Here is a 13,158-nt window from a genome sequence, read left to right as displayed (position 1 = left end):
CTTTATTTGGATTTTAATTTATCGCGATCTTCTTCTTTATTTGGATTCTGTCAAGATTCAAATTTTTAATATGGATGAGAAAGCATGAATCTGTCATGATTTAGAAATTGGAGGATTTTCGTAATCTCTTTTATTTAGATGCTGTGATCTTCTTCCTTATTTGGATGCTGCGATCTCTTTCCTCATTTGGATCCTGTTAGAATTCAAATTTGAAATATAGATGAAAGTGCATGGATCTGTCATGATTCAAAAATCAAGAGGATTCCAATAGCTTTCTTTATCCGGATGTTGCGATTTTGTTCCTCATTTGGATGCTGCGATCTCCTTATTTGGATACTTGATTTTTTTCCTCATTTAGATCACATGCCCTAGTTTTAAGTCTGATTAGGATAGCCTAGAGGGTGTTAACTGATCTACTTGTCTAGTGATGGCGAAAGATGGAGCAAAGATCTTCCCGGAGGATTTGTGGACCCTGTTCTGGTTGATGTTTGGGATGATATGAAGATGGTCGGATCTAATCAGCATCGATCAATGGATCTGATTGATGTTGATCGATCTGAAGATGGTCGAATGTGATCGATATCTAGCTGATCTGAAGATGTCAGATCTGATTGGTGTCTAGCTGATTTGAAGATGATCGGGTGATCCAATCGATATTTGGCCAACTTAGAGGTAATTAGATCTGATCGATGTTAATGGTCAGATATGGTTAGTGTCTGACCGATTTGATCTTTAGGAACTTGGTGGTGTTGGAGTGGTGCGATGAAGTTCCTTTGATTAGATACTCACTCCTTTCCATAAATAGGCTTGGATCTTTCCTCTAACACTAATCTATTGCTGCAGAGATCTATCTTAGATCAAATTGACTGAAGTTGGATGGCGACCATAGTTGGTGCTGGTAGGACAGTGGTGGTAGGATGGTGGTGGTAGGACCTGCAAGATAAGTCCTCGATCGAAGTTGACTCTAGCGGGGATCCTCCGATGCTCCAGTCAGATCTCTGAAATAGATGGGAAGGAGTGAGCATTTTGGATGAGAAGTGATTTTATACTTTGGATGTCCCTTATGGATATTTATTTATAGACAGAGGCTGAAGAGCCATGAGAAGAAAGGAGAGTCAAGCGATTAGTCTTGACTTATCGGATGAGATATTCTTGCTATCTTTTTTTTTTATCTACTCACGACAGATTGTTATATGGATTCTGAGATTTTTTTTCAGCTGACATAAATTGGATAAAATATATTTTCAAAATATCAGCAAATGTTAGGCATCATCAAGATTGGACCGGATCTAGCCTCCTTATGACAGCTTTATTTGAAGAAAGAATTTTCTATCAATAACAGTAACCCCTATTTCATTGTGAATCAGATCTTGCCCATGTATTTATCCCACTTGAGAATAAAATATGGTGATTTATCAATCCAATGAGATCAGGTCACCTCGGCTGGATATGTTTGGTCAAAGATCTATCAAAACCCAATTGGACACAGTTATTAAATGAGTCAAATTTCCAAAACCAGTCTTGATCTTTCTATTGAATAGATAACCTGACTTGAGTGATATAGCCCATTTAAATGGGTTCATCAGGTTTTAGATGGGTTAAACAGGTCATTTCATAAACTAGCCCAACTATTAAATGGGTCACCAAAGGTTAATTGCATCCATCTGATCCCCACTTAATAAAGGGTTGTGGAGAATTAATCTATTTACAACCTCTAAACTAGTTTTAACCATCGGTTGGTTGCAAGTCAAGTTGTCAGGTTAGGTCAAGAATTGCACCCCCAAAATTCCAATCCTAGATATGTGCTATAGTTTATATTTCATATTAATGGGCCTGTAGGTGGGGTTTTATTGGCATCCTAATTCACCTAATAGTGATTTTGCTTGTTCTCATAAAAATGGAAGATATTAAAGGATCCTAAAGATGTGTAGTCTAATTCATCCTCCTCCACTTTTGCTCGAGATTTAGTTACATGATTTGCACAAATTTTCTTGGTAATAATATATACATAAAAAAAATAAACAAATAATTATGTTACTAAATAATAAATTAATCACACATATAAATTTTTGTTTTATTTGCACATAATTTTCCAGCTATATCAAATTAATTACAAACAAGGTATGCATAGCTAGTGTTCAACTCCACATAATTCAACCTCTAAACCTGTGCTTATGTTGGGCTCTAGCTTTTTTCCTTTCTTTGCACAGGAAAAAGCTTATTGTGAGCCCAACATGAACTGCTCACAGACAGCTCATACTGCTATTAATTCTGTATTTTATCGTCAACATGCTTCCAGCCAAAAATGCCATCAAAGCTTGGAAGTGGCAAGCTTGATGAGATCCTTCCTTAATATCTTCCCGGATGGATTCTTAGGAATGGCTGACACAAACGCCACCTTGCGAATCCTTTTGTAAGGAGCCACCTAAAAATTTCACAATTGATACGAATTAAGAACGCCATATTGGACTTAGCTAATAACAGCACTTCTTATTACTCTCAATCCATGGACTCACCCGCTTTGCCACGAATTCCATCACTCCAGTCTCGGACAAGCGGCTCCCACCCTTCCTTACAATGTATGCCATTGGGTATTGGCCGACTTCTCTATCCGGGAACCTGCATCAAAATTCGCATTTTGATTAGATTAGGTGCAGCGATTGCACGGTGCTGATTAAACACCAATGAATGTACAATGGGAATTTAGAGGGGGGAGAGAGAGGGGAGATTACGGGATCACGGCGGCGTCAGCTATCTCAGGATGGGTCAGCAATAGTGCCTCCAACTCTGCAGGGGCACCTACGTGAGAAATAACCACCATCCGATTATGATCAGACGTCTTAAATGAATACCACTATAAGTTTAGATCACATGGACGGACCCCAACCTGATAGCCCTCGTATTTGATGAGTTCCTTGAGTCGGTCCACCACGAAGACATAACCGTCCTCATCGATGTAGCAAAGATCTCCCGTCCTCAGCCACCCCTCCGAGTCCAACACTGCGCTCGTGGCCTCTGGATTCTTGAGATAACCTAATTATTAAATATAGGCAAAACCGACATTCCATGAGAAAAATTATTAGGAGGTTATCAACGTGAAAGATACGCAAATATCTTAAGATTTAGCGCAAGAAAAATAAACATTACTTCTAGGTGCAATCCATGCTACTACAATAAAAGGGAGTCTAGTGGCTGTCGGAATGATATGGGCGTATCCCTTAACTTCGGCCAAGGAGTTCTCGGGATCAGCCAGGATGTGCTTGGACTTGGTCCTGTTCAACCCGATCTTTTCAACTTATCTAATTATCTCCTTGATCTTGATCGACCTGGCCTTCTTGGCTGACCATATCGTGTTAGCCAACTCGATCTCCTCGGCTATGGCCGGCTTGCTTATCTTGACTTGGCCGATGCTGAGAAGAGATTCAATCCAAATTGGTCAACTACTAATTTTGGAATGCAATCATATCCCCTTGATCCAAATAAGGCACCCATAACTGCATAGGAAAAGATCGGTGCAACAGCTAGGCAGCTTCATGTCCAAAATATGGAGCATGATCTCTATCTATATGATTTGCACCCATAACTGCATAGGAAAAGATCGGTGCAACAGCTAGGCAGCTTCATGTCCAAAATATGGAGCATGATCTTTATCTATATGATTTGCACTAACCTTCCAGTAATAGCTATCTCCCTCCATCAAAAAGACCACTACTCCCCCTCTATAAATAGAGGGGGGCGGGGGACATCTAAGTAAGTCTTGAGTCCATAGCAAAAAAAATTTTTACTCTCTTTCTCTCTCTTTGTTCTTCGATCATCTACTGACTTGAGCATCTAAGAGTCTTCACCAAAAATAATTTCAATCAGAAACTCTTTGTTTGTAGGACTAACTTTGTTTGTCCAAGGCGCTATTCATTTTAGCTACCAACTATCAGGCCAACCTCAATATCAGCTTGGAGATTAACAGCAATAGATTGGCATTAGAGAAAGAATAGTTACCGCAGCCCAATTTGGAGAGAGATCTGCTCCAACTTTGTAGATTTTACGGTGTGGTTTTATATTTTTTTAAACCAAAAATCCCTCTAGTTCTTCTTTTCTCTCTACGAGAGAAGGTGAAACAAAATACTTGAATCTTGGGTAATGCAAAGTGGTCCAAGATCTCACCATTCCAAAATAGATCCAAGAGGGAAACTGAGAGAAAAAGGAAAAGGAGGAGAAGAAGTTGAGAGGGTAGCATCAAATGGAAAGATCTCGCTTTTCATGACACTGGTCCAAGAGGAAAAGCAACGCAAAGGGCAAGAAGAGGAGAAAGATGGGAGTTTGGCAAATCCGAGCAACTCATCGAAATTGAGCATTGCGGAGCCAGAGATGGTGGTGACTGCTTCGACCTATAGTCACCATCTCGAACAAAGAATGGAGAGGGTAGATCGCAGGTACTTTGGGGCCATGAAGCTGCCATTCCAAGTGAAGGAGGGGGGAGAAAATTGGACACCCTAGGGTTTCCACTAAAATGCTCTAAGATTTCTATAAATAATAAGGTTGAATGCCCTAAGATTCCCAATGAAACCTTCTAGGGTTCGGTTGCTTTGAGGGAGTGGGATACTGCTCTGCTCGTCAGTGGTGGCCAGTGCTTGATATCCTTTTTTTTTTTCATTTTATTTCTTTTAATATCTACTGCGCCGCATAGTAATGAATTCTTTTTTCTATGCAGGCGTTGCATAAAGTTTTCTCTATAGCTACTTAGGCGCATAAAAAAGCGTTTTTATGCAAACATTTGTGTTAAAGTTTTATGGTTATGAGTTACAAAAAAAAATTCTATTTTATTAAAAAATCTTTACCTATGCAATGGGATTCTATGAGTGAAAAAAAAGGTATCTGAACAACTTTTTTCCCGAGGGATTTGTACAAGAAAAATAAATAATTTTGAAAGAAAGTATACATTATTATTTCTTTTGTTTTTTAAATTCTTTTTGTTTTTATGCAAAAAATGTACAAAAATTTGTTATATTTTTACCAATTCAAATGATAAATTCAACTGTTGAAATATATATATATATATCCATTTTCATGCCCCATAGATGTGGTTGTCATTTTCATGCCCCATTTTCATGTAATATCTAAAAAACCCCCCTTTTTTTTGGTATTATTTTTCTTTTGAATTTATGCATATATGGGCTAAAGGAGAAAATGATTATTTATCATATTTATTTAAACTTTTTTTTTTATTCTTAAGCTTCGGCTAACTTAAGCATCGGATAGTCTCCCACTGGAACTCTTCCGATGAGTGTGGACTTTCTTTTTGACGCTCTGGGTCCTAGACAACATCTAGCTCTAGTCACTTTAGCATCTTTCTAAAATATTGTTGCAACAGATTGGCACAAGAGAAAGAGTCAATCCCTTTTATGAGAAAAAAGAGAGCATGGTGTGATGTGAGTGTAGAACTCCATCATTTCCCACCAATCAATTCATTCGTCGCAGTCAGCGCAGTGCTGTTCGTGAGTTCGTTGCAGTATAATCCCCAGTAATAATAGACCTGCCACCACTCGATGTCTTAGCTCGCCAAATCTAGGGGCATTGACTAACGCCATGTAGTGACTTTAACAAGTGATGGAGTAGTAGTAGCACGTAGAGCTGAATCCTCAGGCAACTTCTTCCAGTTGCAGTCGGCGATCTTGCTCCTAGAGTTCGAGATCCACCTTTGATGGCACTCCCATCATTCCCCTGCCCTTTCTATTAGATATATGCCCTAAAAGTCAGATTGGCTGACATATGTATATATTCTGGAGGTATAATTTTGTAATTAAAATTTTGAAATAAATAAAATTTAGATTACTTTTCATTCATATTGTGTTTAAATTGTGTCTATAAATCATCCAAAAAATTAACGAATGATGACATATATTCTCAAGAGTTGAGAATTTGAAGCACGTATCATTAGTAATTAATTTTAAATGCTTTCGATCGATAGATCATCACAAAGACGGTGACTGATTCAGATAGATCGATGTATGGATCATTTTTTTTCATCGATAGATGAGTCTCGAGTCGACAGTATGGAGATATTGGAGTGAAAGTGCAGGTGCTTGATAGACATCAAGATCCTAATGAGTTTTTACAATCCACCAATAACATCTAGCAATATATAGTGGCAACTAATTATAACTAAAAAAGAATCTCAAGGTGCAGTTACAATATGATTTAATTTTTCTATCGTGAGTCTCGATAGGACTGAGGTCAAGATTAACTCGTTAAATCTCATACTTATCATATGATAGAATCATTCGATTCAAATCTGATGTGAAATTCAATAGAAACTCTTTTTTATCTTTCACACTGCCATGGCCATGGACTTTAGGACTCAATCTCATGATCTACATAGGACTACTCTTTCTTTATTGTGGTCAATAGATCCCATCTTGATGCAATCCAATTCCTACAATAAACATACTGTAGCCAACATATATCTCAAGGCTCCGTATGGCTAGAAGATCGAGTTATGATGTAGTCGAACTACAGCACCCTCAAGGTGAACTGCCAATGCACCTCAGGTCAGAGAACTAGACACACAACCACAGCTATGAACAAGTCACTGATGAGAAGATAGAAATCTTTATGATTGTTGGTGATTGATCACGCTCAGTATCTTTGTTCTTAATAAGCACTTGTACTTTCACTATGGTATCTCCACATCATAGGTTCAAGACTCATTTATCCGAAAGAAGTGATTATACACCAATCTTTTGAATCGATCACCATCTCCGTGGTGATCTTATGATCAAAAATAATTTATGAGTTAATTATAATAACACATGTCTCAACTTCTGAACTCTTAAGAATATGTATTATCATATCCATTAATTCAATGGATGATTCACAAACACTATTCGACATAATATGAATGAAAATAATTCAATATTATTAATATCAAAATTAAATTATAAATTATGTTCTAAAAGTATTTTATAAATGTCAGTCAATCTGGCTTCTAGGGCATACATCCAATAAATTCCCACTTGGCCTAAAACCAATTGGTTACAAATCTATGTCCCATCTTCTCAAAATGGATTTCAATCTTTTGCTGGCTCAATTACTTTGTTAGTAGATCAGCCATATTATCCACGGAGTCGACTCTCTTCACTTCAACATATTTTTTCTCAAAGTAATTGTAGATGAGGTAGAATCGTCGCTCGATGTACTTGAATTTCTGATGAGATCTCGGCTCCTTAGCAAGGGCTATGGCATCATTATTGTCACGATAGAATAGGACGATATTTGATGGCATCACATCTAGCTCTATAATAAATTTTTTAAACCAGAATGCCTTCTTCGTAGCCTCTGACACAGTGATGTATTTTGCTTCCATGGTGGAGTCTGCAATCATAGTCTGCTTGAAACTCTTCCAACTGACAGCACCACCATTCCACAAAAAGATGCTTGCTGATGTCAACTTTCGATTATCAGCATCAGACATGAAGTCTGAATCTGTATACCCATACACTTTTAATTCTTCATTCTTAAAGATCAGGAACATATTCTTCGTCCTTCTCAAGTACTTAAGGATACATTTCATAGAAGTTCAGTGCTCTTTGCTTGGATTCGACTGATATCTGCTTGTGACACTCACAGCATGAGTGATATCAGGTCATGTACAAAGTATGACATATATGAGGCTTCCTATAGCTGAAGCATAAGGGATCTTGCTCATGCGTTCAGTCTCTTCCAATGTGTTGGGGCACATCTTCTTAGAGAGATGAATATCATGTCTAAAGGGTATAAGATCCCTCTTAGAGTTCTCCATACTAAACTTTTTCAGTACCTCCTTAATGTACATCTTCTATGACAGTCCTAGTATCTTCCTAGATATATCTCTATAGACTTTATCTCCAAAATGAAGGATGCCTCCTCTAGGTCTTTCATCAAAAATTTCTTAGACAATCAAACCTTGATCGAGGTCAACATGAGAATATCATTTTCAATCAAGAGAATGTCATACATATACAATACAAAAAAAGTGACAGTGCTCTCACTAACCTTCTTGAACACACATGATTCTTCCTCGTTCTCAATGAAACCAAATAATTAGATAACATCATTGAAACGAGCATTCCAACTTTGAGATGCTTGCTTGAGTCCATAAATGGATCTTTGCAGTTTGCAAACCTGGTGATCATCATCACTGGAAGTAAAATCAAGCGACTGTTCTATATAGATATCTTCCTCAAGATATCCATTCAGAAAAATTATTTTCATATCCATTTGCTATATTTTATAGTCGAAATATGCTGCAATAGCAAATAATAGGCAGATGGATTTAAGTATGGCCACAGGTGAGAAGGTCATCTGATAGTTAACGCCTTTGCGCTGGCTATACCCTTTCACCATGAGCCTAACTTTAAAGGTTTCTACCTTTTCATTTGTACCAATCTTTCTTTTGTAGATCCATTTACATTCAATAGGTACAATACCTTCAGATGGATCTACTAAGGTTCAGACTTGGTTTGAGTGCATCGAGTCAATTTTTGCTTCATTATCTCTAACCACTTTTCGAAGTCGATATCTGATATCGCCTCACTATAGGTTGGGGTCATCTTCATGAACCTCATTTTCTGTGGGAAATATTTTTTCTACATCCTCTAAAATATTACCTAAGTAACTCTTAAGAGGATGAAAAATCTTACTAAACTTACGAGGTGGAATAGGTGTGTGGACTGGCTCAGACTGACTGGGTTTCATAGGTTTCAAGACTCGTTGCTCTTCAGAGACTTTCTCTTCAAGTATAATTGATTGCTATCGTAGGCGGTCAAGAATAAAAATCAACTTAAATTATATAGATAGGGTGAGTCAGAATCATTTCTATAAGGATCTAGGATGATTTTTTTTTAAAAGAAGAAATAAAAGAGAATTGATTGTAGAAGGATTAAAGAAAGAATAAAATAGTAAGAATTTAATTATAAATATAGATTAATTTATGAAAGAAAATAAGTCAGAGAGATAACTCAAAAATTTTGAATCCACCATGCAAATTAGATTTATTTTTTATTTTTTATGTTACAATATTAATTCTTATGATTAAGATATTAGTATAGCTTATCTCTAAGGGGTACGAACTGCATCAGTAGATCACGGCTCATCCGATTAGAGTATAAACTATCTAAATTCAATTATAAAATATAAGATTTAATCTAATATACTACGATCTATCTCTCCTAGGTACGTATCGTATCCAGAGATCATGGTACGTCAGTGGATGATTTAGACCGTGCAAGCTAGATCAATATCTCAGAATAAAAATATATGAAATAAAAGTATAATTTTATTACATAAAAATTAAATATAAAAAAAATAAAAATTTATTTACAAGCTTCATCGTATTCCTAGGTTGAAGGGATTTAGCCACGCATCAAGATCTCTAGCTCCATATTCTCTCCTTTTTTAGGATCTAAAATAATAAAATAAAAAATTTTATTCTGCTCCCTTTGCTGCTGTCACTCCTCTCTGCTTGCTGCTGCTCTTGGATCCCTAAACCTTTCTAATTTTTTTCTTTAATTTTTTCTCATATTTCTATTGATTTTTTCTTTCTTTTACTCTTATTCCTGGAACCCCTATTTATAGGTAAATTTTTTACCTCTTTCTAGTAGCAAAAAAAGTCCTAAAATCTTTAAAAATCATATAATACCTATATGAATTAATTCTGACCATCGAATTTCACTTGGACCATCCAGATCAGCCCCAAAAATAGTGTTTAAATCTTTCTCTCAATCGAAAATGATAATAGCTGTCCGATCATGTATCTGATGGAATCTAGTCCATTGATTAGCTCAGCTCTCCTATTCTCAGTCGGGAATAGCGTCAACCATTGGATCAGACTCCAGATAGATTTTTAGCTATTGGATCGTGCTCCTGAATCTTTCTTCTGGTTAGTTTTCAACCGACAATGAATATGAACTATTGGATCTAGTTCGGGATTAATTTGGACCATCGAATCACGCATTTGTAGTGGGCCACCACCGCTGGATATGGTAACGCATGATTTTAGCCGTCAGATCACGTATCTGGAGCAATATCAGCTGTCGAATCGCATGAATTTCTTCCTCCACCTATGAACTGTGTCGTGCACTGTGAAGCATTCCCATGGACGTGCCGTTGAATCCGTGGTTCGAGCGGTCGGTCCATCGTGCACCGAAGGCTATAAAAATTAATTTTTAAGATATTTTGGCTTAATTTTTGCTCTAATTTATTTCTAAAAAATAGAAAAAAAAATATGCATTAAATTGTTCAATAATTTTTTGTCATTTTGATGCTTAAAATTGCTCAATTAAATTGATATCTATTTTTCATAAATATACTCTAATTTTATATTTTTAAAATTATTTATTTTTATAAAAAAATCTAATTTATTTATGAAATTAGATTTTTTTAGAAGATGTTAGTACCATAAATTATCAAAAATATCTTCAATAAATATAAAAATATACGACTTATCACACCCCCCATCTTAAATTTTACTCATCCTCGAGTAAAGAAAGAATTTAGAATTAAGTATCATTTAACTTAAAGTTTTGAATTTCACCAAATAATTTTCAAAAAGGACTACTGATGTTCAGTAGAGCGTGAGTGAGATATATCATTGAAATATTAATACTAATCAATATGAAAGTTAAACTAAAAATACTAAATCTTTTCTTGAATTTTTTTCTAAATTATCTCTACCTTTATCTCCAAATCATTAACCTTCAAATGGATAAGTATATTATTACTTCCTTCCTTCATTTATTGTTATTATTATTATTTTTAATATATGAAGAAATATATAGTTATCCTATAAAAGTTTATGAGAAGTAAACTCTTCTTTGATGCTTGTAGAAAAATTTAGAAATACTAAAAAAAAATTATTTAAATTCTAAACTTAACTCTTTATGAAGTTTTCTTAATACTTGATCCCTCGATATCTCACAAACTCTCTGGTCAGTACATTAATTTTTTTTTTTAAATGCTTGATTTATCTCGATTTTTAAGTATACTCAAGTGCTTAAATGCTAAATACTAACTTACTTGAGGATTTAAAAATTTTTATTCTCCCCTCTAACTTAATCGACATTGTCCTTAATGGAGTAAGAAAAAATAAAAGGTGCATACAAAGAGAAAGAAAAAGGAGAGATGTCACCTGATCCAAAATCTTTTTAAATTGGTTCTCCTCCCAACTTAGCCAATATTATCCTTAAATTTTTACAAAAGATACGAAGCAAGACTCGATTAATCTAAATAAAATGCAAAAGATATCAAAAAGCAGAAGCTAAAACTGATTGTCTTCCAAAAAGTGCTAAGTTTATCATCTTCAGCCAGGTCACATTTATTGACAGGTGCTTCCACACAGAGCAGTCCATTATTCTTAAAAGAAATGAATATCAGTTAAAATAAAATAAAAAAATTTTGGGTTGTCTCCCAAAAAGTGCTAAGTTTCAAGTCTTCAGCCGGACTGAACCCGTGATACAGAATCAATCAGTATAAATAGGCTTATAGAGAATCATGGCCTCCTCCTTAATTTCAGTAGGCAACTCCAAAAATGATTTCAATCATTGTCTATTTACTTTAAAAGTAGCACCATTGCTTGAGTTTTTGATCTCTACAACCCCATGAGAGAAATTTTTTTTTACTATATAGGATCCTATCCATCTAGATCTAAATTTTTCAGAAAATAAATATAGCTTAGAGTTATACAAAAGAACTTTTTGACCATATGAAAATAATTTTCTAAGGATTGCTCGATCATGAAATACCTTAGTTCGTTCTTAGTATATCTTAGCATTATCGTATGCTTTATTTCTGATTTTCTCAAGTTCATCAATTTGTAGCTTCCTATGTTGTCCAGCCTCATCTAGATCCATATTCAACTTTTGATAGCCCACATAGCCCTATGTTCAAGCTCTACTGGTAAGTGACATGCTTTACCAAACACAAGCCTATAAGGAGACATTCCTAAGTTAGTTTTGAAGGCAGTGTGATATGCCCAAAGAGCATCCATTAGCTTCAATGACCAATCTTTTCTATTGGTGCTCACAGTCTTCTCTAGAATTTATTTAATTTGATGATTTGAAACTTTAACTTGTTCACTAGTCTGGGGGTGATAGGGTGTGGCCAATTTATGGATGATGTTGTATTTCTTCATCAGGGTTGCAAAGGATCGATTGCAAAAATATATTTCCTGATCACTTATAATGGCTCTAGGGATTTCAAAATGAGAGAGGATGTTTTCTTTTAGAAATTTGATAACAATTTTACTATCATTCGATCTACACGGCATAGCCTCTACCCATTTGGATGCGTAATCGACAGCCACTATGATATATTCATTTTCAAAAGAGTTTGGAAGTGGTCTCATGAAATCGATACCCCACATATCAAAAATCTTAACAACTAAGATCGGATTTAATGGTATCATATCTCTTTTTATGATCTGTCCTACTTGTTGACACCTAGTGCAGCTTTTACAGTACTCATGTGCGTCCTTAAACAAATTGGGCCAATAGAATTCATGTTGCAGAATTTTTGTGGTAGTTTTTTTGGATCCAAAGTGGCCACTACAGGCTTGGTCATGATAAAAAGATAAATACTTTTGATCTCATGGTCCGAGATATATTTTCTAATGATTTGGTCAGGATATTGTTTAAACAGATATGGATCGTCTCAAATAAAATACTTTACTTGGACAAAAAATTTGTATTTATCCTGAGTAGTCTAGTAAGAGAGAATCCTACCAGTGGCTAAGTAATTGACAATATCAGTATACCATGATTCTTTGATCACGGACATGAGTTGTTCATCAGAAAAAGACTCTTCTATTGATAGTTCGTTAGAGGGTGCATCAGTCACTCGAGATAGACGATCAGCCACTATATTTTGGTTCCTTTCTTATTCCTGATTTTTAGGTCAAATTTCTGAAGAAGTAAAATCTATCAGATCAAGCATATTTTTATATCTTTTTTTATTAAGAGATGTCTAATAGCTGAGTGATCAGTATATACAATGACATGTGACCCAACCAAATAAGATCTAAACTTTTCGAGGGCAAAGACGATAGCCAAGAACTCTTTTTCAGTGGTTGAGTAGTTAAGCTGCGCATCATTAAGGATCCTATTGGCATAGTAAATAACTCATGACAAC

Source organism: Elaeis guineensis, chromosome 11 (genome assembly GCF_000442705.2).
Source record: "Elaeis guineensis isolate ETL-2024a chromosome 11, EG11, whole genome shotgun sequence".
Lineage (NCBI taxonomy): Eukaryota > Viridiplantae > Streptophyta > Magnoliopsida > Arecales > Arecaceae > Elaeis > Elaeis guineensis.
This window is presented reverse-complemented; position numbering follows the sequence as displayed.